The sequence below is a fragment of the Paramisgurnus dabryanus genome, chromosome 8 (assembly GCF_030506205.2).
Source record: "Paramisgurnus dabryanus chromosome 8, PD_genome_1.1, whole genome shotgun sequence".
Taxonomy (NCBI): domain Eukaryota; kingdom Metazoa; phylum Chordata; class Actinopteri; order Cypriniformes; family Cobitidae; genus Paramisgurnus; species Paramisgurnus dabryanus.
In genome coordinates, this window is record NC_133344.1 from 9,555,939 (window position 1) to 9,579,093 (window position 23,155).

The 23,155-nt window shown below is 39.9% G+C and overlaps 2 long non-coding RNA genes across 2 annotated transcripts; one reads left to right on the forward strand and one right to left on the reverse strand.

Moving 5' to 3' along the window:
- Positions 1–5,644: 5,644 nt before the first annotated feature.
- On the reverse strand, positions 5,645–7,658 carry LOC135771860 (uncharacterized). The gene is made up of 3 exons (XR_010543090.1): positions 7,547–7,658; positions 6,986–7,098; positions 5,645–6,441 (listed from the first exon to the last, which is right to left on the reverse strand). It is a non-coding gene; the product is annotated as an uncharacterized lncRNA (long non-coding RNA).
- Positions 7,659–14,766: 7,108 nt separating this feature from the next.
- LOC135771867 (uncharacterized) lies at positions 14,767–22,158 on the forward strand. Its single transcript, XR_010543098.1, has 3 exons — positions 14,767–15,038; positions 15,248–15,319; positions 21,968–22,158. It is a non-coding gene; the product is annotated as an uncharacterized lncRNA (long non-coding RNA).
- Positions 22,159–23,155: the final 997 nt, after the last annotated feature.

Below are 23,155 nucleotides of genomic sequence, written 5' to 3' on the forward strand. Positions count from 1 at the left end.
TGCTGAATGAATGCTTAGGTTCCCTTTTCAACAGTAGATAGATAGATAGATAGATAGATAGATAGATAGATAGATAGATAGATAGATAGATAGATAGATAGATAGATAGATAGATAGATAGATAGATAGATAGATAGATAGATAGATAGATAGATAGAGTGGTGGTCCTGGCTAGATTTACACCCTGGGCGAACCATCCCTTCGCCGCCCCCAGAAAAAAAAAATTACCCCCAAATCCCGCCAAATAAACAGACAACCACTGACACATTCTGCCATCATTCTGCCATTGACCTTGAGGATCAGCCTACGCGGTCAAAGTCCCCGTCTTCTTGCTCTATTGTAAACAGAGTTGTTGAATATCACACTGGCAAAAGAAACACGCATGTCACTATTTTGTAAAATTAAATGAAATACAGAAACATTCTCAATAGTGGTTTCAGACTCCACTACCCACTTAATTTATTAAGTTGGTCTAACTAAATATTATTGAAAATGTCATGTTTTGAGATTTTTTTTTCAATCAATGAGTAGAAATAACATTTTAATCACAGCTGCCATGTTACTATGATGGTTAAGTTTAACATATTTTATTTATTCTATATATTTTATGCATTTATAAACTTTAAAGGCACTGTTACAGTATTCAGTTAAATTAAGATGCTTTTACGATAATGAGATTAACTGTGTTGGACTGGACTGCCGCCTTGAACTTGAAAAAAACGCAACGCGCATCTTGTTCGCGGCACAGCGCTTCCTACCAAACAATAGCCCGCGTGCATAAAGCTGAATGAGTTCATGTTGGCGTCTTTTTGGTTAACAGACAAATACACATAAACAAGCTGTCTTACTGTGGATTCACACCAGCCGCGGAAGAGGCGGCAAGCGCGGATGATTTACATGTTAAGTCAATGCAAACACGCGATTAGGCATCCTGCGGCGCGGTACACGCGGTAGCCGCGGCGCGGATGTCGCGGAACGCGCGGAAGGCGCGGGGCGTTCCGCGCGAATTGAGCGTTGCCGCGGGAAACGCGCAAGTTCAAAAATCTGAACTTTGGCGGAATTCCGCGCCGTGTTAACCAATCAGGAGCTTGCTGTAGTAGTGACGTGATTACAGGAAGCGAGCGGAGTGGTGTAGTCTCCGCGGAGTCGCAGAAGCCCCTCCCATGACGCGGATTTCCGCGTGAATTTCTCGAATGACTAGAATTTCACGCGCGGCGTTCACGCGCGGATTAAGCGAGTAAACTCAAAATGTTCAAGCGGCAAACTGGACGCGGTTCACGCGTTTTTGCCGCCTCTTCCGCGGCTGGTGTGAACCTACAGTTAGTATCATTGTAAACAACTGATCTTCTTAAAGGAACACGCCCACGTTTTGGGAATTTAGCTTATTCACCGTATCCCCCAGAGTAAATCACTTCGCCGGAGTAGATATGTTGGCGTTATTTTGTCACTTATTGGGAGCAGTATGCTAGCTGGAGCCATTTACTTCCAGTCTTTGTGCTAAGCTAAGCTAGCGGGGCTGCGTCAGACAGAGTTACAGCACGCACAGAGATGAGAAAGGTATGTATGGACATATCTAACACTGGGGAATACAGTCGATAAGCTAAATTCCCAAAATGTGGTCGTGTTCCTTTAACCGAATGTAAACATTTTATTGCAATCGGTCTAAATAGGAAAACAAGAAGAGAAAATCAAAAAAACAATTTGTTTTCTCTCTTTCTTGTGTTCATGTTTTTTTTGTTATATGCAATAAAAGAACAAAATTTAAGTCACCCTTTAACATTTTAACATTATCATTTAACATCACTATTTAACTTAATTGCACAAATATTGTTATTATAGATTGTTTGAGTCTAACACCTTCATAATGTCTGTAATTGCTTATTTGTTTTCTTTAGTTATCGTGTAGGGCAGTATGCAGCAGCCATCAATGTCCCACAGGAACAGTGTCAGGATTTCATACCCTCAACTGACAACTTCTTAAAACATGACCCAGGAACTGATGTTAAAAATATTATAAGAGGTGATACAAGTCCAGTCTACAGAGGCACCGAACTCATCGCTGCAGGATTCCAGAAAGAACCTCATCCAGCACATTCAGAGTTTCTGCTTATAAACCCTGAAAGTAATTCACCTTTGAAAAATTTACTGAATAAAAGAAATGATGGATGTGTGGTGTTTTACACCCTAAACTCTCCCTGTATGAACTCCTGTCTCACTGGAAGGTACAACATTATATCAGGTGTAAATAAATTTAAAAAAACTATCGGGGAATAAAAGCCTTTGCTTTCACAAATATCTGGACACATGATCAAGACAAACCACAGGAGCTGAAAGAAAAACTGAGACTGATTTCTAATGGTGTCCCACTCTACCGCTGCAAAAACAGCAACCAATGCATCCTTTGTGGAAAGCCAAATTCAAATGTTGAAATAAATAGTGAATGTTTGTCTGGTTGAAAAAAAACACCAGTTGTCTGGGTTGTTTGAGCTTGAAAAGATGCTTTTGATGCTTTTTCAAAGACTCAATAAAAATGATGTAATTTCATATTGTATTCTATTTATTTTTTGTGTAAATAATTTTGTCTCATTTCCGTTTTAAGGGTTAACATCTGGGGGGGGTGAAAAGTTGAAGTGCATGGTATAATGGGGTAAACAGTAGGTATATCGAGAGAGAGAGAGAGAGAGAGAGAGAGAGAGAGAGAGAGAGAGAGAGAGAGAGAGAGAGAGAGAGAGAGAGAGAGAGAGAGAGAGAGAGAGAGAGAGAGCAATGAGCACATTATCACAATCCACAATGTGTGCTGGAGAAATAAAAGTTTGTATCCAGACTCACAGTTTCTGCTGTCGGTTTCAAAATTACAGATCAGCTTGTTTAAAAGTGGGAAATGTTTTTGTGAGCTGTAATCTTACAGGAGAGAGCTGTCGATCTCTGTCTGAGGCGGTGAAGTTTCTCTGTGCTGGACTGATGAGTCTGTAAACTAAAAACACTAAAGCACTTACCAGTTAACTCTTACTAGTTTATTCCACGAGTTTACAGTAAGTGTGAGGTGTCTGATAATTGGTGAAAAAATCTAAGGTAATCAAAACAACACAGTTAATTTTGTAAAGTCTTTATACACCATTGATAATAGTTATGTGTATTATATTGCATTTCTGTCAAGAGATCCCTTTAAAAGTCCCACACTTAAATGGATAGTTTACCCAAAAATTAAAATTCTGTCATCATTTACTCACTCTCATGTTGTTATAAACCTGTATACATTCTGATGAAAACAAAGAACAATACTTTGAGGAATGTTTGACCAAAACAATCAGCACCATTGACTTCCATATTATTCTTTATTTCTGAAAGTCAATGGGGACTTCAATTGGTATGATACTAATGGAAATTAAAATCAAGCAAGAATATTGCCAACATCTAAAAATATCACAATATGTATAACCAATATATTTAGATTTATGTATTGTCATGAATGCTTTATATTTTTTAATGACATATAATTTAATATTCAGAAGATATTCAATGATGAAGAATCATGAAGACTATTCATACAACAACACCAGGGGTGCTCCTGGGGGGGAGTTAGGATGATTCTAAGGGCCCATGTTGGGGCCCCAAGATATATATATATTTTATTAGTAACACTAATAGTTGTATTGTAATTGATATCATAAATGTATCTAGCAAAGAGTTACCAATAAAACAGAAAGATGGATTGTATCGGCATTTCCAGCAAAATACCCCTCCCATTCACTGCATGGTTTCGTCCAGACTTCACTGTCAGAAAAAAAGTACAAAACTGTACCTTTTTTTGTCGCTGGGGTGGTTCCCCAAGGTACCGTTTTGTACCTTTACAGGTATATAAACATAATACAATGTTGTACCATTTGGGGTACATTACTGTCCCTTAAGGATCTATTTTGTACCTTAAAGGTACAGTTAGCTGTTTTGTACCCCTAAAATTTAACTGGTACAAAATTGTTCCTTAAGGTACACAATAGGTCCTTAGAGTATAATAAGGTACAACATTTCAATGTGTTTTATACCCATAAAGGAACAAAAAGGTACCTTTGAGGGTACCACCGCAGCGACAGAAAAATGAACAACTTTGTACCTTTTTTCTGACAGTGTTGAGGCATGTCCGTTTGAGACACGCAGGCGCGATCATCTGAGGCTCGTCTTGCCCTGCTGAAAAAAACAGCATCAAACCAGCATGGGAATTATGCTGGTCTATGCTGGTTTGATGCTGGTTTAGCTGGTGGTCACCCGCATACCCAAAGATTGATTTCGCAAATTTATTCAGTTTTTCGAAGCGTTCGAAACACCATACACGCTGGCGACATCTGCTGGTCAAAAGTGTGTGTAAAAGCAGTTTATGTTTATTTTTTAGTTTATGGCAAAACACATTAAAACGATTTAAAGCAACACTATGTAGTTTTTTTACCTTTAAATAATGTCACTAAAATTATTTCAGTGATAGAACAACTTTTAACTGCACCGATTCCAGATTTTATAGGTTAGACATACTTATTGTTAAAATACTGAATCATTTAAGTGAGGACTGCCGTGTTCACATTCGGTGAAATTATGGCTATTGCTTGTTGGAAAGGTGAATTAATCAGTGCCGGCGCCAGCCGAGCGGTGATGAGGGGGTTTCTGAAATACTGAGAGGGGCGATCACATGAATGCATATAATTCTCCCAGCTAGAAAATACATATAGCTTTGGTACGTTCCTTTAAGCGTTATAAACAAGCATCTTGGTAATACAACCATACAAACTGCAGCTATAATGAGCAACGTACAGACCTCTGAACAATCTTACTATATATTACAAAAACAAAATAAACTTTATTTTTAATCCATTTTCCAATGTCCATTGTGAAATAAGTTAATGCAATATACAACCGTAAAATTATGTAATGTTGGTATAGCCTTTGTGTTTGCTTTTCCACAGTGCAAGAAATTTTACGTAATGTTATTAAGGTGAGGGAACACGCTTAGTCAAGCAACCAATCAAAATTCGACCTTGCCTCACAGACTTCCTTAACTAAAAATATTGCTATTTTAGTTTATTATTTACTATAGGAAGACAATACACTAGGCAAATGTGATTTTAAAATACCACATTAAAATCCCATTCATCATTAATGGTGATCTGAGGGGGCGGGATAGTGCAGTGGAGGAGGCAACGCCCCCCGTGGCGCCGGCGCTGCAATTAATCCTGCTAGTCTTCAACTTTTAAGCATTTATTAACTAGTTAATTTTGATTCAATATTATTTATGCAAACTGAACCATCACATATCAATTCCATATAAAAACATTTAAATTTCACAGTCATGTCTCATTAAACAAATGTTGCATCTATTTAACACGTCTTTTGACTCAAGAACTTAAAGGGTTTTTAAAGACAAGAACTTTAATGTGCACTCCAGGTTTCAAGGCTGTGAAGTATATGTCATATGAATCTAAAAGGAATGTTTATATTTTGTCATATGTATGTGTTGTGTGTGTGGCAGAGGGTCATGGGGTCTCTGGGGAACCTGTGGATGAAACCATCTGTACCTTTCACATCAGAATAAATATGTGTGTTATGTTTGATTGACAGGCACATCTGAAAAATGAATGAAATATACTGAACTGCACTCTGCAAATTCAAGACTTTATTTATTTTATGAAGTAAGCATTGCAATTGTTGTGTGACATGACATTTAACCCTTAAAAAGTAAATGAGAGACAAAATTATTTTACACAAAAAAACATAAAATACAATATGAAATTAGATGATTTTTATGGAGTTTGAGTTGAAAAAGCATCTGAAGCATCTTATGAAGCTCATTAAAATTAACCAATCAAGCAACCCAGACAACTGGTATTTTTTTTTCAACCAGACAAACATTCACTATTTATTTCAACATTTGAATTTGGCTCTCCACAAAGGATGCATGGTTTGTTTTTTTTGCAGCGGTAGAGTGGGACACGATCAGCAATAGTCTTCAGGTTTACTTTCAGCTCCTCTGGTTTGTCTTGATCATGTTTCCAGATATTTTTGAAAGCAAAGGCTTTTATTCCCTGATAGTTTCTTAGTTCATCTACACCTGGTATAATGTTGTACTTTCCATTGAGACATCTGTTCATACAGGGAGAGTTTAGGGTGTAAAACACCACACATCCATCATTTTTCTTATTCAGTAAATATGTCAAAGGTGAATTATTTACAGGGTCTAGAAGCAGAAACTCTGAATGTTTTGTATAAGGTTTTGTCTGGACTCCTGCAGCGATGAGCTCTGTGCCTTCGTAGACTGGATTTGTTTCAACTTTTATAATTTCTTTTACATTTTTTCCTTTGTCATTTGTTAAGAAGGTTTTAGTCGAGGGTTGGAAATCGTGACACTGTTCCTGTGGGACATTGATGGCTGCTGCATACTGCCCTATGACCTGATAACTAAAGAAAACATTAAGTATTACAGACATTATAAAGCTGTTAGACTCAAACAATCTATGTATAAGTGTAGCTAATAACAATATTTGTGCAACTAAGTTAAATGATGTTAAAATGGTAAATGGGGACTTTAATTCTGTTCTTATTCTGCCATATAATCTAGAAAAAAATGAAGACAAGAAACAGAGCAAACAAAAATACTATCCATATAGCTTACTGTGATCAAGTTTTAAAGCTTTAAAGTTCATTGACTTCCATAGTAGGAAATACAAATACTATTGAAGTTAATGTCAACTGTGTGCTCACCATCATGAACATATCTCCTTTTGTGTTTAACAAAATAAATAAACTCATACAGATTTAAAACAACATGAGAATGAGTCAATGATGACAGAATTCAAATTTTGGGTGAGCTATCCCTTTAAACTTTAAAGTTAAATCAAATTGGCTATTCAAGTCATTATACTTAGAAGTCATAAAAACAGTTTTCTGAAAAGTGCAAATATAAATGTTTTCTCTCAAAGATCAGAAAATAAACATAACTTACTTTTTGTCCAAGAACTTTGTAATGGAAGCAAGATTGTTAAAATCCTGAGCCTCTGTGCTTCTAATACAAATCGAAAGCAGCCAGATCAGGAAGAGTCCCTTCATATGATAAGCCTACAGCAAAACAATTTAATAAAATAATCATGAATCATTTATAATTTCATGCAAAATAAAATGCTGATTTTCTGGAAACTCCGAAGAGCTTTACACATCAGAGATTATTTAATTTTGCACATTTAAATACTCTTAATTTTTTTGGGGGTGGTTTCCGGAACAGGGTTTAGATTAAGCCACGAGGCATTAACTATAATAGGACATTTATATATTGTTTATAAATATGCCTTATAAATACAAGACAAAACAATGTGCATGCTGTTTTCAGATATCTTAAGTTAGCACGTTTCTTCAATATAACTTCAAATATAATAGTATTTTTTTATTTAGCACAGTCAAAATCTTACATGCAGGTCCAGAAAACCACCTCTTGATGTCACTGAAACTATGAACCAAGTACTCGTGCAGTTATTACAATCTTAGCATTTTCTTAGATAGGTCTACCTACCATAACAGTTGCACTTCTTTACACCAGTCTTCAGAAATGAGTCGAAATAAATCTTCTCTGAGACATAAAGAAAAACAGCCCTATTTATCCTGAACCAGCACCCCACATGAGTCATGTGATGACACAGTGTAACGCCCCATTCAGACAGCCAGCGACAATATGGGTGTGTGTCGCACATCTCTTTCAATAAGGCGTTTCTAAATCTGGTTGTCATAAACAAATGAGTACCATCCACTCCAGTAACTGACGAGAGAAGGATGATGTGAACACTACTGCTTCGTTCTCATTGGTAGTCGCTCCCGAAAAATTGCTCAACATTTGCATAAAGTTAAAATTTTCTTAACTTCCCCGTGTCAACTGGACACGCCCATACGGTCACCTACCGTGACTTCTTTTGTTCATGTCGCCAGTTTTCCTTGAAATGAATAAGATCGCGTTGCTCTGCTACTGCTGGTCGCTGGCTGTCTGAATGGGGCGTATGGTTGTAACACAAAACTAACACATTCAGCAGTTTTCAGAAAACTGTCTAAAACAGTCAACATCACATTGTTGACACTTGGTTATAAACCATTTGGCATTTTTTCAAAAACTGGTTGTATAAAGGTACAGTGTTTTTACATTGTTTATGTATATCAATAAACGCCACGGACCTTAAAATATTACAATTGTTTATTGTTTCCCTAGATTTTTATAATCCAAAATAAAGGTAAAATATCAAAAATATGTTAACAAAGTCATTATTGACTTTTTATGACTATTCACATTTCTTACTGTATACTTTCCAGAATTGTTTATATTTATTTTATTTTGTATCTTTGTAAAGCTGGTATAAAAGAAGATTTATTGTGAAAGTTGCTGCACTGCAAATAAATTTGACTTAAAATTGTTTCTCTTCAGGTCCAACATTACTCTATAGGTGTAACCAATTATTTAAGTTTGGAAACAATATAATATCACAAATACTATTTATCTAACACAACTGAAATCTTTTTATACATAAAATATAGTTGAATAGCTTATATACAGTACATTTTAGGAAGAGGGTCTTTCACAAAAGGTTTATCATATTTAGGGTTTTCTGACATAATAACATTTGACAAGCCCTGTAGCAAAGCATGCATACGCATTCATACTCTTTAATACTTTTGAGAACATAAAGGATGAATAATTTTTTTTATATATTTGAAATGATGGATATAAAATGTAGGCTACTGTATGCATGTTCTAACCACACAAGTTTGTAATTCAGTGTGCAAATGTTCGTTGGAACGATGGTCTTGGGAAACATCCGACTCGTTGAATTATACTGTAACAATAGAAGTTGGGAAACGCACCCCATTGAGCTGCTGACAAGTTGCTTAACCTCAATTTAACTGAATACTGTAACAGTGCCTTTAAAAACTTTTGTAATCAAGTTTATAAATGCATAAAATATATATAAAATATGTTAAACTTAACCATCATAGCAGCTGTGATTAAAATGTTATTCCTACTCATTTTAAATATTTTTACAAAACATGACATTTTCAGTAATATTGATTTAGACCAACTTAATATATTAAGTGGGTAATGGAGACTGACACCACTATTGAAAATGTTTCTGTATTTCATTTAAATTCACAATTTAGTGAATGTTTCCCAGTGTGATACATACACACTAAAAGTTAGTTTGATTTGTTTAGTTCTCCATCCATCGTCTACCCTTGCTTCATTGTTCAATTTATTTGAAGTTGTTTTTGCATTTTGGTTCATAATAAATGTTCATAAATCTGATGCAGAGAAGATTTTTTTCAAACACGCGCACGCACACGCGCCCACACGCATGCACGCACACACGCACACGCTCACACACACCCTCTCTCTCTCAATCTCTCTCTCTCTCTCTCTCTCTCTCTCAATCTCTCTCTCTCTCTCTCTCTCTCTCTCTCTCTCTCTCTCTCTCTCTCTCTCTCTCTCTCTCTCTCTCTCTCTCTCTCTCTCTCTCTCTCTCTGGCGTAGTGACACTTGGACAACTGATAAATACTGCTGGACATAATTTTGAAAATCTTGAAGAGACTGCTTTAAAGCTGGGCATTAAATCCATAAGGTTGGTTTGGCAAATATTAACAAAATGGAAGTCAGCATTGTTAGAAGAGGAATTAAAAATCCTCGCAGACTTTTGTCAAGGAATTTTAAATCCTAATGAGGAGGACATTTTTTATACTTTAATCTTGTCTCCTAAACTGGAGGAAAAGTCTTGAATAACAGATGTGATACTCCTTGGCGTAATGTCCTTGGGTTAAGCACAGAGTGTAAACCAGAATGGAGAGCACTATATAAGCCACCGTTACCCAAGAGGGGAGGTGATATTTAATGGAGGATTTTACATGGGGTAATAGCTGTAAATGCTTTTATTTCAGTGTTGAATCCGGAAATAAGTCCTGATTGCCCTTTTTGTGGTCAAAGAGAAACTGTTTTTCATGCATTCATGCATTGTTGTAGATTGAGACTTTTATTCTGTGTTTTAGAACATTTTTTAACATGTTTCGGTGAGGTTTTTTCTATGCAAATGTTTATTTGTGGTTTTAAATACGTAAGAAAAAGGTCTTTTGAATGTCAATTGCTGAATTTTGTTCTGGGTCTGTCAAAAATGGTCAATTTATGTGAGCAGACAAAATAAGGTTGAAAACATATCTGGACAAGATGTTCTGATGGTTCTTACTAATTTGATTAAGTCAAGGGTAGTTACAGATTTTAATTATTTTAAGGCCATGAATGACCTGTTGTCCTTTGAAATGAAATGGTGTTGTAATGAGGCGTTGTGTTCTGTCTGTGAAGGGATGTTAGTCTTTGCATCTTTTTTGCAGTAAGGTTTTGCTTTGTATTAGGAAGAGGTTGTATTGCATGTATGTAAATGTTTAATTTCTTGTGAATATGTTATGTGTATGTATGTTATTATGTATGTTTTGTGAAGAGATGTATTAGAAGTAACCTTTTTTGTCATTAAATGGACTTTTAAATTCAATTCTCTCTCTCTCTCTCTCTCTCTCTCTCTCTCTCTCTCTCTCTCTCTCTCTCTCTCTCTCTCTCTCGTTCTCTCTCTCTCTCTCTCTCTCTCTCTCTCTAATTTGCTGTTATACTCTATATAACTCTTTGTACAAGCCAGAAATGAAGCTCTGTTTTTTGCACAGGTCTACTAAAGGGTTAATAGTACCACATGGTGATCAAAAGTAAAAGTGACAAATTATACCTCTTAGCAAAAGGAAAAACCGCCAACAATCAAGAATGCATGCTAACACGGTGTCATGGCTTTGCAATCGAAAAATGTTGTTATACAGTTTTTTTGAATTGCTAAAACACTAACCCCCAATCTCTGAACCAAATTCATAGTGGCCTAAACCCATTTGTCAAATCATGCACTCTTTTTGCAAATTTCTAAACACAAACTTCTCACTAAAACACACATTTCACACTGCAATGCACTTGTTTTATAAATACTAAACACAGGCAGGCAAAAGTTGAACACAACTAAAACACCGTTATCATCGAGTAAACACAACAACTCAAAATTCTACACACTTTTATCTAATGGTATTTTTTTACCAATTGTGTGGATTGGAAATAGTCTGAGAGGCAGATGAAGAGTATGAGGAAGAAAAGGACACCAGAGACGATGCCATTGTCAAAATTTGCAGTTGGATTGCTGACTTTTTACAAAATACAAGTGCTGCTTACAGTAATATTGAAAACTGATTATTACTTGCAGTACTTACAGTAAAGTATTCACTATATTCACTGAACTAAACTTGTGATTACAGTAATATAGATTTTTAACAGTATTTGTCAAGTGTGTTGTTATGTACAATAAACATGTATTTTTCTGTAAGCAGATCTCCTGGATGTTGTGTTTTCCATTTTTTAAGGTAGTGTCTAATGGATGCTTGAAGTGTTTTATATTATAGACTTATGTGTGTATGATTTGAAAGCTTAGTTTGATTTTGAGTACAAGTGAAATGGTTTTGAAGGAATTGTTTGATTTTGCTATAAGAGTCAGGGGTTCCGTGAATTTTGTTTAAAATTGGGATTTGTGTTTTATGTTTTGAGAAAATGAGTGATGGTTTCAAAAAATGTGTTTTAGCAATTCAGAAAAACTGTAATGGAAGTCAATGGGGCAGAAACAGTAAATGAGGGAGAAAGAGAATAAAAACTGATGCTGCACAAAAACAAAAAATGCATAAAAACCAACGTTTTACCAATCTTTGGCATGCCCAAGACTGTAAAAAAAAGGTTAAAAAAAATCCAATCCACAATCACTTTTTATATTGAAAATAAGTCCATTTGTGTTTTTCCCCCCAAATTAGTGACACCACTTATGAACTTGGCAATTAAAGAGTTAAAATCATGGAAAGTTTGTAAACATTTGGAATGTTTGATCAGTACTGAGGTTGATTAACAGATTTATGAAAAAAAATTAGAAAAAAAGAATCTGATAAATCTTTACAGCGGTTTAATTAAGTGGCCTTTTTTGTACACGATCAATCCCTAAAGGGTGAATGGGAACAACCCACCACCACCATTAAAGATATTTTAGAGCTATGAGACAGATACCATTAACATGTGTTACTTAGGCTATAACTGTAGTCAGATTTGAAACATTTGAAATTATCTTCGGGGTGGTTTCCCGGACAGGGTTAAAATTAATCCAGGACTAGGCCTAAGTTAAATATTAGAACATTTATGTAGTACAGAATAAAACATTTATGTAGTACAGAATAAAATGTGCATCTTGAGACAAAACAATGACACATGTTAAGATCAGTCACACAAAATTATGTACCTATATAGTCACATAATTTTTGGATTCTTTTTCGTGATACTGTCACCGAAATTCCGCATTTTTTCGTGATTCTATCAAGAATTTCTGTTTATGTGTCATTGTCACGTATTGGTGACTCTGACTCTTATTATTTTCACTTCGGCTTAGGGTTAGATTTACATAAAATGACATCCTTACCCAAACCCAACTCTAACCCTAACGCCAGGCGACAATGGTTTAAAATTTAGTAGTATAAACCAATACTTAAATTGACATCCTAATTGCAAACACCAAATCTAACCCTAAACTGAAACGAAAATGGTTTAAAACTAGGAAAAAGCAATTGAGTAACCAATACATGACAATGAGACATAAACAGAAATTCGTGACATTATCATGAAAAAGAACCCAAAAATTACGTGACTTTAGGTACATAAATTTGTGAGACTGGTTAGCTTAAGATATGTCAATGCAAGTTGTTTTTAAATTAAGGCAGCTCAAACATAACCCTTGGACACCACCCCTACATGTGGCATAAGGTGTTGGACAAATTTTGCATCTATGTAACACATCTTTTGACTCAAGACCTTAAAGATACTGGGTGTTTAAAGACAAGCACTTTAATGCACTCCAGGTTTCAAGGCCGTTAAGTATATGTCATATGAATCTTAAAGGAATGTTTGTAACTTACAAATTGAAGGCCCATTGACTTTCAGAAATAAAGAATACTATGGAAGTCAATGGTGCTTCTGATTGGTTTGGTTACAAACATTCCTCAAAGTATTGTCCATTGTTTTCATCAGAATACAGGTTTGTAACAACATGAGAGTGAGTAAATAATGACAGAATTTCCCTTTTTGTGTGAACTATACAATGTAAAAAATACTTTGCTGCCTTAAAATATTTTGTTAAATCAACTCAGATTTACAAGTCATGTCAACAGAGATGAGTTGTCACAACCTATAAAATATAGTTAAGAAAAGTCAACTTAATTTTATAAGTTATAACAACTCATCTCTAGTCAAGATAAATAATAGGAAGTTGAAATTACTTGTAAATCCGAGTTGATTTGACAAAAAATTTTAAGGAAGCAAAGTATTTTTACAGTGTACATTTAAGGGTGCAGTGTGGGGTCTAGAAGGATCTCTTGAGAGAAATGCAATATAATACACACAACCAGTGGCATACAAACTTTTATTTCTGCAGCACTGTGTGGATTGTGATAATGTGCTCATTGCTGCATCTTGTGTGTTACTGAACTGATTTTATTTCGCCATCTGAACATTTACCTACACAACTGCTTAAATCAGTGGTTCTCAAACTTTTTCCGCGTGCGCCCCCCCTTGTGTACGGTGCATTCCTTCGCGGCCCCCGCAGAGAAAATGTATGACAAAAAACGGTTCTAAAATTTAACATTTTAATTAAACAAAACATATTAAGTTATACAAAGTAGTGCTGTTGGTTAGTAGCCTTATTTATTTTAGGTTTAATTACACAGAATTCATGATAAATGAATGTATTTTATAAAATGTCATAAAACTGGGGCCCCCCTGGCACCATCTCGTGGCCCCCCTGGGGGCCCCGGCCCCCAGTTTGAGAACCACTGGCTTAAATTACAGTCTGTTTTTATCCACACATGCAGAAATAGTGCAATATGTTTTGTGGCTAAGAGGTATTTGCTTTTTGTTTGGTGAAAGGACACATTGTGAGAAGGCATCTGTTAGGAAGTATATTGAAGCAGCCCTTCCTCAGCTTACTATTCTCATTTTTTTGATGTTATGCTCCTCTCACTGTGATGTCAATGTTCTGCTTATTGATTGAATTCCACCTGACACCTGCTCTCTCTCTCTCTCTCTCTCTCTCTCTCTCTCTCTCTCTCTCTCTCTCTCTCTCTCTCTCTCTCTCTCTCTCTCTCTCTCTCTCTCTCTCTCTCTCTCTCTCTCTGTTCCTCCACAGACCTACTGTATACCCCATGATAAAATGTAAAATGTTTAAAAGTGTTTAATGTTCAGTCCAGCTGACTGAATCAAATAATTTCCGTTAAACCATGAATGAATTTTACCCTGAAGGTTCAGACTGTATGTGTTGTGTGTGTGGCAGAGGGTCATGGGATCTCTGGGGAATATGTGGATGAAATCATCTGTACCTTTTACATCAGAATAAATATGTGTGTTCAGGTTTGATTGACAGGCACATCTAAAAATGAATAAAATATACTGAACTGCCAACCCAGTCTCACGGCATTTCGTGATTTGGTCACGTAATTTAATCTATTTATTCGTGGCAGGAACACGTTTATTTCGTTATTTGCGTAATTACAGCACGTTTTTTTAAACTAATGTATTTCAATTGGATGCATCTTTCGTGCATATAGCACGATTTTTTCTGCCAGTCGGGCTGCAGGGAAGCTCAACATTTTTTCACAAGATCTTATCAAGACTGCAATACATAAGAATAAATAGGAATCGGCAACAATTAACGATCTACGCCAGCGCAAGTCAATATTTATCTGGTCATTTTCAACTGGTTTTTAATGTTAAAAGTCCCTCGGAGTCAACAGCTGTTTCCGGTGAGTTCAACTGCAGGATCAATAGCATTCAGCGGTGAGTTTAACAACGCTCAAATGTGGGTAAAATAACATTCAGAGAGGAGTTTTATTAAAACAGCGTTCAACTGCATGTAAGACAACATTCAGAGGTGACTTTAACAACGCTCCACGGCACATGAGATTAAGTATTTTAAGCGTTTTCTGATCATGTAGTGCTTTATTAGACGTGATGCATGCTGGGTGTTAAATAATTTTTATCAAATGATCGTTGATGTTAATAAATATAGATCTAAATATACATTTTACTTGTGTTCGATTAATTAATAAGTTGATTAATTATTAATTTGTTTATTTAAAGTCCTGTAATAACTGTGACGTCATCGAATGAGACGAAGGTCCATGCTATTTCAACTCGGAAGTTGAGATGAAGGTAATTCTTACATTTACACAGCAAAAAAATGTTTAATCGTAACAATAAGTTGTGTTTGGAACATTATGTATACGGTAGCAATCTTAGGATGGTAAATAATAGAAGTCATGTTGCACCACATATGCAGTAGGCTAATAGCAAAATTAGCTATAATTCATTCTGTCGCAAATAAGGTAACTAATCATGCAAGATTCAGGGAAATGCAAGATTTCAGTAGTGATATGTTACCTATATTACACTAGCTCGCAACTATTAATCCAATTTTAGCCAACATGATCAGACGAAGAACAGTGTTGCCAGATTGGTTTGTTTTCCAGTCCAGTAATCATTTAAAATCCACACAAAATTATACAATAAACGGTCAGATATGATCTATAATAAAACAATATAATGTAAGTTATGACTATAACTATGGATCTATGAGACCGAACAATGACCGTCACCACGGTCTTACCTTGAATGATGCAATCCTTCAACCTATCCTCGAGACATTATATCAACAAAGTCATGTGACCTCGGGAGGCCTGGCCGCCGTCTATAAACCCCCCCCCCCGGTGGCCACGCCTCTTCCTCTTGCCTGGAACGCCTCAGCCCGTTCCGAGCGACAAGAAATGGTGACGGTCATCGTTCGGTCTCATAGATCCATAGTTATAGTCATAACTTACGATCTAACCTAAAGACAAAGGTAAACGAGGACGAAAGAAAGGAAAACAAATCTGTTTGGATACCACCGTTGCAGAGGTTCCACAGCCCACGAAGATGGAGAGCAGCGTCTTAACGCTAGTGTCTGTGGGATACGAAACCATTTCAAGCGGACTTAACGCCACCAATGCTGGTCTTGCTTAATGGCACGTGCCTGAGGGGCACAGCTAGAGAGACACTGTGAATTCCGAGTGCAAAAACTTTTCAAAGAAAACTTTAGTTTTATAATGTCCGACTTCTTACTTTGTCTCAAAAGTGAAAGTTTAACTTTATTTCTTACAGGGATTGTTCACCCAAAAATGAAAGTTCATTATTTTCAGACCGTCACCACAGTCATACCTTGGATGACAAGTACCATCAGGGTCGCGAGGAACAGGGGGCTCTGCCCCGTCACAAACGCGCCCCACGGCCGAGAGGAGAATGGCTGAACCCAGTGGTGAAGGGATGCCACATTCACTCTGTAGAACCTGGAGAAAGTACAGGGAGCAGACCATGTTGCTGCAGCACAAATTTCTGAAAGAGAAACTTCTTTAAGAGCAGCCCAGGAAGCGGCCACGCCCCTGGTCGAGTGGGCCACCAGATTAGCTGGAACTGGGAGATTTTGTCCCGAATAGCCTGCAGAGACGGTGTCCACAATCCAGTGGAACAAGGTCTGTTTAGACACAGGGAGCCCCAAATTCCTGTCACCAAAACAAACAAAAAGTTGGGTATGAGAGCATCTCAGAGCCTGAGTGCGAGCAAGATAAGCCCGCAGCGCCCTCACTGGACATAAAGTAAGCAAGCTTGCATCCTCCGGTGGAAGAGCCGGGTCAAGCTGAAAGGAGCTTATCTCAATCACCTGGTTAAGATTCTGAGGGTTGACCACCTTAGGCAGAAAAGAGGGGTTCGGCCAGAGAGACACACCAGTGTTTTCGGCCTTCCATCTTAAACAGTCCTCACTAACGGATAGAGCATGCAGTTCGCCAACCCTCTTAGCAGAACATATAGCCAAGAGAAAGGCTGTTTTGTGAGACAGAAACCTAAGTGTAGCCTGTTCTAGGGGTTCATAAGGGGCTTGAGTCAAGGCCTTCAGCACCAAGGGAAGCTCCCATGAAGGAGATCTAGGGGACCTGTACGGGCGTAGTCTACACACCCCTTTAATGAACTGGGACACCAAGGGATGTCTCCCTAAAGTAACACCCTCCACAGTTTTATGGAAAAGGGATATTGCAGAAGAATACACCTTAATGGTGCTAGACGCCCTCCCTGAGTCCAGAAGCGTCTGAAGAAAGCGAAGAACATGTTGGACAGAGCAAGTTGCTGGATCCTCCTGCCTACTGCGACACCATCTTGAGAACACCCTCCACTTCTGGGCATAGTTAGAACGAGTGGAGGGAGCCCTGGCGTTATCTATGTTGTGCAAAACCCCTTTATCTAGCCCCTGAGAGAGGGGCTGAGAAGGGGCCAAGCCCAGAGCTGCAAGATGGCTGGCTTCGGGTGCCATATTTGCCCCTCCGCCTGAGAAAGTAGGTCCGCTCTGACTGGCAGGGCCCAAGGCTCCCCATACACCAAGCGAAGGAGTGCAGGGAACCAATGCCTTCTTGGCCATCGAGGAGCTATCAGTAGCACCTTGTAATGGCCGATGGCGACCCTGTGGAGAACCTTGGGAAGCAGAGGGAACGGAGGAAAAGCATACAATAATCCTTCCGGCCACTCTCGAGATAGTGCATCCAAGCCCAGGGGACCTCCTTGACCCAGCATGGAGAACCACATCTTGCAGTGGGTAGTCACTGTTGATGCAAACAGGTCGGTCCGTGCCCTGCCAAACCGAGTCCACAGGAGGGCCACTACCTCCGGATGGAGTCTCCACTCTCCTGGGGGAGGGCCAGACCTGGACAGAAGGTCCGCTGCCTGGTTCAGAACTCACGGAATGTAAATCGCCCTGAGTGAAGCCAGGTGTTGAATGGCCCAAAACAGGAGTTCCTGTGCGACCTGGAGACACTGCAGAGACCTGGTGCCTCCCTGGTGATTTATGTGATACACAGTGCAGGAACTGTCTTTTCTCACTAGGACATGTTTGTCCCGAATAAAAGGGAGGAGAGCCTTCAGAGAAAGGTGACACGCCCTCAACTCCAAAACATTGATGTGTGCTTCCGTCCAAGGTGGTTCCCACACACCTCGCACCATCCTGCCTTCCCAGACTCCTCCCCAACCGGTCAGGGAGGCATCTGTTGTCACCACCGTTCGGCGCAAAGGAATGAGCCCCAGAGGGACTCCTTGGACCAAAAGTGCTTGGTCCCGCCACGGACACAGAGCTTGGAGGCATGTGCGTGACACACGAATCTTTACGTGCCTGTCCACCTTCGGGTGGAGTTTGAGGGCATTCAGCCATCTCTGCAGCGGCCGAGCCCTGAGAAGGCCTAAGGGAACGACAGCCACAGCAGCCGAAATCATGCCCAGCAGCCGCTGAAACTGAACCAGTTTCACCCGCCTGCCCAGCTGAAATTGGTCCAAGAGGGTCAGATCGATTGCACCCTCTGCACAGTGAGAGACGCTGACATTGTGACAGAATTCAGGCAGAGACCCAAAAAGACTGCCTGCTGCCTTGGCTCGAGGTTGCTTTTCTTCACATTCACTGTGAAGCCCAGGGACTGGATGTGTGAGACAAGTGACCTCGTGTCCTCTGAGACTTGGCTGGGAGATGGAGCGCAAACCAGCCAATCGTCCAGATAGGGAAGGATTTTCATCCCTGACAGTAGGAGTGGAGACAAGGCAGCTCTTACCACCCGGGTAAACACTCTCGGGGAGAGGGACAGGCCAAATGGCAGGACCTTGAACTGGTATGCTTGTCCCTGGAAGGCAAACCGAAGAAAAGGCCAGTGGGCTGGGAAGATGGGCACGTGAAAGTATGCATCTCTTAGATCGATGGAGGTGAACCACTCTCCTCTCTCTAGAGATTCCAATACCTGATTTGTGGTCAGCATCTTGAAAGGCAAAACCTTCATGAAGGTGTTTAACCGCCTTAGGTCCAAGATGGGGTGCAACCCACCATCTTTTTTTGGAACGAGGAAATACGTGGAATAAAAGCCAGCGAGCTGTTCGCTGGGATCGACTTTCATGATTGCATCCTTCTGTAGAAGGATTAAAATCTCCCGTATTAAAAACTGAGCCTGGACCGGATCCCTGACGAGAGTCATGCGGACCCGCGAGAAAGGAGGGGGACGGCGCCGAAACTGTAGTCGGTACTCGTTTGATACCGTACCCAGTACCCACGGGTCTGAAATCTTTCTCACCCAGCTGTCCAGGCACCGCTGGGGACGAGTTCCGGCGTCTACCCCCATACCCCTAGGGGTGACCCCCATGAGGCCCTGAGCCTCTGGGGGGGGCGCTTTCTCTGAGGAGTACCTCTGGCCGGAGGGTAGGGCCGAAAACCTTGCCTGCGTTGGGGTGGTTGTCCATAACCACCATTGGGAGGTGAGAACGCCACAGTCTGCTGCTTGCAATGCCCCCAATTGGGTTGGTGCGGAGGCCGGGAGCCCCTGGGCATATACCTGGCAACAGCAGCCCTGCCGAAAGTGCATTGAACGCAATCTCTAGTTCGCCGAGACTGCTCAGCCTTATCCAACAATCCTTGGGAGTCAGGATGAACAACCTGTCCTGGGACAACCGGCATTTGCACAAGCTCTTTCCGGATATTTTCCGGTAGAGACGTTTGCGCTTACCAAACCTGCCGTCGTGACATCACAGCTGACGCCATAGTAGACCCAATATCTCTGGTTAGCTGAGAATGGGTAACAAGGGCGGAGTCTATGAGACTCATAGTATCCTTGTCATTAGGATTGGCAGTCTTCCTAAGGGCCGCCAACAAAATGGCAAGCGCGTTACCAGAGCGAGCCGCCCTTGTGGCGGCATTGTAGGTGCGACACACTAGACTAGTCTTATCGCACTCTTTAACCGGACAGCGTGGAGTAGCCGTCACACGCTCCGGGCCCAGAGACGTCAAGGCTGCCATTTCCCGTTCAACTGGAGGCATATCTCCCATACCAGTGTCGGGAGTATATGGTATTTTAGCCAATCTCCGGCAGCCCGCATTAAACTGAGGGGCCCCACTAGGGGCGCTCCATGCCTTTCTTAGCATCTGCAAATAATCCCCAGCCACAGGGACCGAAACCGATTGCTGGGACTGGGAGATACCTGCCCACACTCCCTCCAACGGAGCCGGGGGCACAGTCGGAACATCAAGACCCACAATCTTTGCCGCACTCAACACCTTGGAGATAATATCCATGGTTGAGGGCTCATTGTCACCTGGGTCGGACAAAGCAGACAGTCCATCTAAAAAATGGTCAGACTCAGCGGCCTCTTCAGCCTGCCCACCACTTCCAAAAGGGGAGGCTGGGGCATAAAGAGAGAGGGCGTCAGGGTGATCCTCATCTCCCTGTTGATAGGAGGTCAACCTCTCAGGGGAGGAAACCCTTGAGGGTCCCGCCTCTGAAGTGGGCCTCGCCACAGAATGTTGAGCCTCAATCTTTCCCAAACGATCAGACAAACCACGTATGGCAGCTAAGATCTGGGACTGAGGGTCCGGTTGTGAATCTGAGCCTTGCCCCTTTCTGTGTTCAGGGGGGTGCTCACGTTTACGTTTCTTGGAGTGTTTTTTAGAAACACGTCCTGTGTCACCCAGTGAAGGCTGTACCGCTGAAGCCTGAACAGACTTCTCCGCCCTTTGGGCTCTCAGGGCACGCTCCTCAGCAGACAGCTCTAGCGCAGCTGTACAGGGGTTCTCAATGTCCTCTAATAAATGAGCCATGCCTAAGCAAGAGGGGCATTCACAATGGCCATCACGGGCATCCAGTGCCACCCGACAAAAACGGCACAAGTGTGACGACATCACTATGATATGTTTTAGTTTTTTGCGAACAAAAAACCACAATAGTCAGGGCCCAACAGCTACGTATAGCTGGAAAAAGGGTAACAAAAGACAAGAGCAATACACACAGTATGCGTCCAATTACCTAATTAATTTAACAATTAATTAATTAGTCTAACTGCTGGCCAGCTTCAATAAGTGAAAAAACCCAAATTGCCAATGTTCTACAAACAGAAAAAGGCCAAACAAAATGTTGTTGTTTTTTTTAAATCATTTTACTTTATATTTTATATTAACAAAAAACTCACCTCCCCCATATAAGGTGCGCGAACGCACGCTGGGGGGTAGGGGAGTTAACAAACCCCACTTCCTGCGGACAGCAAGCAAACGGGAATGAACTCAAAATAGTTATAGTAAAGGGTTTTTACTCCTGTAGAGAAAAAACAACTCTCTGTCAGTGGGAACACCACACACAATCCTCAGGGACACAAGGCACCTGCACAAAAAGTGACGGATTAACAACAGTGGAGTCCCAAAATAGTTTTGTGTCTCAAAATACACCACTTACCTGTCTCAGATGAGGCGAGTAAAGCAAAGAGGAAGAGGCGTTGCCACTGGGGGGTTTTATAGACGGCGGCCAGGCCTCCCGAGGTCACATGACTTTGTTGATATAATGTCTCGAGGATAGGTTGAAGGATTGCATCATTCAAGGTAAGACCGTGGTGACGGTCTGAGTGAGGTCGAAATAGATCTTAATTCATAACAGCACCTATTGTGGCTCATCATGTTTTAATATGAAATAATTAAAGCCAATTTTAGCCAACACGATCAGTATACATTATACAAGTTTAACTGTTTAAAATCAATGTCACATAGATTTGAGCTTAATTTTCAATTTTCCCACACAGATGAAAAGAATACTGATGTAAAATGTATGTGCACACACACACACACACACACGCGCGCGCACACACACTTACATTTTACGTCTGCGTCTGTCTTGTTAAACTGTACTTGTCAGTCTTTCTGTAGTGCTCTCTGTCTTGAGTGTTTCTGTATGTTTGTGTTTCTGCTCATCACCATGTCCATCCATTCAGAACTCCAAGAACATCTCTTGATCTTGGATAAGTTGGTTGATGGTCAAGAACTAAAGGATGAGCTCCAAAGTCTTGATGACTTTCTTGGTGAACTGCAAGAAAGGCAGCAGCACCAATGAAGACACCTGAGCCGAGGGTGCATTGGAGAAAAAGAGACATTGATGGAAATATTTTCTATGCAAGGCCAAGGTCAAGCAAAAAGAAAGGTAAGCATTGTTTATATTTTAAAAATATATTTTTAGAATGTACATTGTTTACTTACAGGACTTCATAGAACAAAGAAGACATCAGACAGCGGTATATAGATAAGTAGATTGTGTGAAAAATATGTTATTTACATGTGAAACATAAACACACTGAATGTTATATTGCACACCGTAAACACAATCAAAGCTTCAAAACACAGTAAAAACGAGACATTTAAACAAAGAGCTTGCACCATTTCAGACTGGTAACTAGACTGTGCCGCTAGCCTTGGGACAAGTTGGAATTTTGTATGTATGTATACTTTATTGTATATTATAGATAAATGTTGCTTTGTGTTGTTTTTATCCTCTAAAGCTGATCACATTCCGAACACTGATCCTCCCAATGCTTCTGACACTCATTGTGAGGTGGCCTTTGCTCTAGAGACTGTTGGTGTACTTCAGTGTGTTTAAATGATCATTTTTATCTGTACATATACAGAATATGACAGTGGGTTATAATGTAAATACGTAGTTTCTTTTCTTAAATTTGATAGAATGCTGGACCTTTTACACTCAAAGCCATTCCATGAAGTACAATTAAATGCTGTAAATATATGTACATAAAGGGAAATATAAAAGTATTGTTTTTGTATACTCTATATATTTTAACAGAGTGTATTCACTGAAAGATTTCTCAAGTAATGACGCATCACCTCCTGGAACCCCAAGAGATCCTCTTCAGGCTTCCTCAGACTGGAGCACACAAAAATTCTCTTTTCAGAGAGGTGGAGGGCAGAGAGACCCTGTCTGCTGAACACAAGAAATGTGGCAGCACATCTGCCAGAGTGTGGGAGAAGCCCAAGCTGTTATCCAGTGTTGTGACTGACGACCTTGTCCCTTCTTCTGTGCTGAAAGTGACGTCATCATGTCCTCCATAGCAGAGATGCAATGACTGCTGGATTCTTCCAGCCATTGCCTCCAACAACTGTTGTGGTGTATA